General features: G+C 36.7%; 1 non-coding gene across 1 annotated transcript; it reads left to right on the top strand.

Moving 5' to 3' along the window:
• Positions 1–848: 848 nt before the first annotated feature.
• On the top strand, positions 849–955 carry LOC121205208 (small nucleolar RNA R71). Its single transcript, XR_005900293.1, has one exon. It is a non-coding gene; the product is annotated as a small nucleolar RNA R71 (small nucleolar RNA).
• Positions 956–5,567: the final 4,612 nt, after the last annotated feature.

The following is a 5,567-nucleotide window of genomic DNA, read 5'->3' as shown; positions in this document are numbered from 1 at the left end:
CTTACCAGTTTCTGCTTATTGTGGCCTACCTCACCTTTGCCTTTGCTTATCTCAGTTTCTTGCCGTGGTTTTGGTTCAAGTGTGACCAACCATTCCTCATCTTGATTAGTAATCGCGTTGAGTTGCTCCCTTGTGTTAGATTCTGTGTTGCTTGACAAGCTACATTGTGGTCGTTCAAAAATCAACTTAGCAAGTTGTCCAATCTGAGTTTCGAGCCCTTGGATCGATGCTTGTTGATTCTTAAGTGTTGTCTTAGTATTTTGAAAACAAGTTTCTGACACCGATATAAACTTTGAGAACATCTCTTCAAGGTTCAGCTTCTTTTCCTGTTGGTAGGGTGGTTGTTGGAAGCCCGGAGGATGTTGTGGCATTTGATTTCCTTGACCTCCCCACAAGAAAATGGGATGGTTCCTCCAACCTGTATTATAAGTGTTACTATATGGGTTATTTTAGGATCTAGAGTTATTGTTACCCATATACTGGACTTGTTCCTCATCGATGCTAGGGTTAAAGGGTTGATATTCTGTATAGGTTCCTCCTCCATTCGAATTGCACCTCATTACTGGATGTGCCTGAGTGGAACCACACAAACCGTCAATCTTTTCATTTAAGAGTTCTACTAGGTTAGATAGCATAGTAACTGCGTCGAGTTTGAAAACACCGACTGCTTTCGTCGGCTTTGTTCTATAACTTGCCACTGATAATTATTCAGTGACATCTCCTCAATAAATTCGTAAGCCACCTCAGGTGTTTTATTATTGATAGTTCCTCTAACAGCTGCATCAATCATCTGCCGAGTCGAAGGATTCAGGCCATTATGGAATGTTTGAACCTGTAGCCAAAGCGGTAACCCATGGTGAGGGCAACTTCTCAAAAGGTCCTTATATCTCTCCCATGCATCGTAGAGTGTTTCTAAATCCATCTGCACAAAAGAATAGATATCATTACGTAATTTGGCTCTTTTAGCCGGTGGAAAATATTTTAATAAAAATTTTTCGATCATTTGTTCCCAAGTAGTGATTGACCCTCATGGTAACAAGTTCAACCATTGTTTAGCCTTATTTCTTAACGAAAAGGGAAACAACTGAAGACGTATGGCATTATCAGAAATGTCATTGATTTTAAATGTATCGCAAAATTCTAGGAAATTTGCCAAGTGAGCGTTGGGATCCTTGTCCTGCAAACCATCAAGCTGAACAAACTGTTGTATCATTTGAATTGTGTTAGGTTTCAGTTCAAAATTATTTGCAGCAATAGCAGGTCTAACTATACTTGACTCAGTTCTTGTTAAATTAGGTTTAGCATAATCATACATAGTGCGCGGAGCAGGATTTTGATTAACAGCAATTGCTGGAGGTAGCGGATTTTCTTGGTTTTCAGCCATCTCTTTGGTTGGGGTTTGAATATCATCCTCTTGCTCGTTCTCTGTGTATCTTAAACTTCGCCTTATTTCTTTTTGGTTTTTGTGAACTGTACGATCGATTTCTTCATAAAAAAGTAGTGGTCCTGACGGGTTTCTTCTAGTCATAAACTATAAGAACCTACTAGAAAAAGGGAAAAAGAAGAATTAGTAATAAAAAAATTAGAAATAAATTTAAATTATGAAAAAAATAAATGGCTAAAGTAATAAAAATCGAGTGTTCCTAATATCTTAGTTCCCCGGCAACGGCGCCAAAATCTTGATCGTGATATTCGTGACAGGTTTTAAATATTTATAATTAATCGTTCTTGAAACAAACTATTATCATGATGAAGGCAAGTGTACCTATCGAATAGTAGTATGGTTTTAGCAAGATCGGATTATCGAACCCAAAGGAACTAAAAGTACTAGTAATGACTGTCTTTTTATTATCTAGCCTAAGAATAATAGGGTTTGTTTTAACTAACTAATTAACTAAACTAAGAAATCACAGAAAATAGAATTGGGGAATTACTTTTGGAAAAACGATTGAATTATGACAATACCTAAGGAAAAATCCACCTAGACTTCATTTGTTATTTGATTCTGAAACGGACGATTTATTCATTTGACTTGATCCGTAGAGATCCCTAAGTTATATTATTATCCCTCTCGAGACTAACAACGTCTAACCCTAGGTTGAATAATTGAAATCTCTTTCTAATTAACTCCCTAGGGTTGTATTAACTCGATCTATGGATCCCCTTATTATGTTTCACCCTAATCCGACAAAATCTTGTCACTCTATCTCTAGGCGTGCAATCAACTCCGATATCAAGACAAGAATTAAGAATACATAATTAAGAACAAGTCAAATATTTATCATACAATTTAGAAAATAATAATAAGATTCGCCTTAGGTTTCATTCTCCTTAGGTATTTAGGGGATTTAGTTCATAACTAAAAAGGAAAACATCTCAGAAGAATAATGAATACAAAACATAAAGAAAACCCAAAACTCCTGAAGGGAAATTGAGGGGAGATCTTCAGTCTTGATGATGAATCCAGCTTTTGAGATGGATCAATCAGCTTTCCTTGAGTAGATCCCTGCCTCCTTCTCTGTGTGTCCTTTTTCCTCCTCCTCTAGGTTGTATTTATAGGCTTTGGAATGCCTAAAAACCCTCAAAATTGGCATTTTCCGAAATGGACTAAACTTGGGCTTGGTAGGGACACGCCCGTGTGACACGTCTGTGTACGATTACTAAAGGTCGTGCTTGAACCTATTAGAATGGAACGGGCTTCTGTTCTACCCGTGTGAGTCGTGCTTCGATTCTGCCAAATTGACACGGTCGTGTGGTATGCCCGTGTGAGGAAGTCCAGGCTGTGTTGATTTCGTACGTTAGCCCTTTTCTTCGTTTTTGGTTCGTTTCTCATTCTTTTCTCTCTCCTACACTCGCCTATGTATAAAACATGAAATTAAGGCATTAGGAGCATCGAATTCACCAATTTTAAGGAAAAATCATTCATAAAATGTGTTAAGCATGGGGTAAAAATATGTATAAATTATGGTTTATCAGAATCACCTCGGAGCCAAGATCTACATCAAGACTGAAGATTTCCATCCAATTTCCTAGAAGTTCTTGGGTTTTCTTTATGTTTTGTTGTTTTCCAAACTTTGAGATGTTTTCCATTATTATTATGAACTAAACTCCCTAAATACCTAATGGAGATGAACCCTATGATGAATCTTATTATGCTTTGATTTATATGATAAATACTTGTTCTTATTCTTGATTATGAGTTTTAATTCTTGCTTAATATTTCAAAATGTTAATCCAGGTTTTTGATGTGCTCATTCAGTGGAGCAAAAGTCCCTATTTAAGAGTAGATCATTCATAATTAAGCGGAGTTAAATGCAATCCTAGAGATAGGATGACATAAATCTGCTGGATTAGAGTTAAATCTAATAAGGGGATCCACAGATTGAGTTAATGCGATAATAGGGGTTTTAATTAGAAAGAGATTTCAATTAATCAACCTAGATTCAGTTGTTCTTAGTCTCGAGAGAGATATTAACATAAATTAGGGATTTTTACGGAATAAGTCAAGTGAATAAATTGTCTAAGTCAAAGGTAATAAGTGAGTCTAGGTGGATTCTTTCTTGGGTATTGTCTTCTCAATTGGTTTTCCTAAAGTATTTTCCAACTTTCGCCTCTATCGTGATCTTAGATACATTAGAAAATTAGTTTAGTTTAAAAACACCCTTAAATTCTTAGGCTAGATAATAAAAAGAGAGTAACTACTAGTACTTTTAGTCCTCGAGGATACGATATTCCAGTCTCACCATAAGTATACTACTGTTAGATTGGTGCGCTTTCCTTAAGTCGAATTATTAGTTAGTTTCACGACCATCAACTACCCAGTACATGATCTTATATTAGCTACTATTGTATTTGAGCTAAAGATATGGCGACATTACTTGCACGGTGAGAAATGTCATATTTATACTGATCATAAAAGCTTGAAATATTTGATGACGCAAAAAGATTTGAATTTGAGACAGCGCAGGTGGCTTGAACTGATAAAGGACTATGATTTGATTATTGATTACCATCCAGGTAAGGCTAATGTTGTAGCTGTTGCTTTGAGCCAAAAATCTTTGTTTGCTTTACGAGCTATGAATACCCGGTTGTCACTGACTGATGATGGTTCAATCATAGCTGAATTGAGAGCTAAACTGACATTTCTACAGCAAATATGTGAAGCTCAGAAGAATGATGAGAAGTTACAGGTTAAATGGGCACAGTGTGAGTCAGGTACTGATTTTGAATTTCAGGTTGGGATTGATGATTGTTTGTTATTCAGAGGTAAGGTATGTGTACCTCAGAATTCAAAGTTCATACAGAAGATTTTACACGAGGCTCACAGCGGTACTATGTCTGTGCATCCGGGGAGTGATAAAATGTATAATGATCTAAAAAAAGATGTACTGGTGGTCGGGTATGAAACGTGATATCTCTGAGTTTGTATCAAGGTGTTTGATATGTCATCAAGTTAAAGCTGAACATCAGGTACCTTCGGGGTTACTTCAGCCAATAACTATACCAAAAAGGAAATGAGAAAGAATCACTATGGATTTTGTATCGGGGTTACCGTTGTCTCCGAGGAAAAAATATTTTATTTGGGTGATTGTTGACCGATTGACAATATCAGTGCACTTTATTCCAGTACATATGGATTATTCTTTAGATAAACTAGCTGAATTGTACATATCTGAGATTGTCAGGCTACATGGAGTGCCTGTCTCCATTATATCGAATAGAGATCCCCGATTTACGTCTCGTTTCTAGGAAAAATTGCAAGAAGCCTTGGGTACTTAGTTGTATTTCAGCACTGCATTTCATCCTCAGACAGATGGCCAATCTGAGTGTGTAATTCAAGTATTGGAAGATATGCTCCGATGTTGTACTCTAGAGTTTGAAGTTAATTGGGAGAGGTATCTACCTTTGATTGAATTTGCTTACAATAACAGTTATCAGTCCAGTATTAAAATGGATCCGTATGAAGCTTTGTATGGTAGAAAATGTAGAACATCGTTATATTGGATAGAGCTCAGTGAAAATAAGGTACATGGGGTTGATTTGATCTGGGCAACAGAAGAAAAAGAAAAGGTTATTTGGGATAGTCTAAAAGCAGGTTCTGATCGTCAAAAATCATATGCCGATCTTAAACAAAAAGAGATATTTTAGGTCGGTGACAAGGTATTCCTGAAAGTGTCTCCTTGGAAGAAAGTTCTCCGATTCGGTCGAAAGGGTAAATTGAATCCAAGATTTATCGGGCCATATGAAATCATAGAAAGAATTGGACCAGTCACTTATCGATTGGCATTACCACTGGAACTTGATAGAATCCATAATGTTTTTCATGTATCTATGCTACGACGATATCGATCAGATCCTTCACATGTTATTTCTCCGAAAAAAGTGAAGATTCAACCGAATATGACTTACAGTGAAGAACCAGTCAAGATATTGGCACGGGAAACAAATGAGCTTAGAAATAAAAAGATAAATTTAGTGAAAGTATTGTGGCAAAAGCACGGGATTGAGGAAGCGACATGGGAACCGGAGGAGACAATGAGGAAACATTACTCAAACCTCTTTACTGG

This window comes from Gossypium hirsutum, chromosome A08 (genome assembly GCF_007990345.1).
Source record: "Gossypium hirsutum isolate 1008001.06 chromosome A08, Gossypium_hirsutum_v2.1, whole genome shotgun sequence".
In the NCBI taxonomy this organism is placed as follows: Eukaryota; Viridiplantae; Streptophyta; class Magnoliopsida; order Malvales; family Malvaceae; genus Gossypium; species Gossypium hirsutum.
Note: the sequence above shows the minus strand (reverse complement) of the source record. Positions and strands in the feature narration are given on the sequence as shown.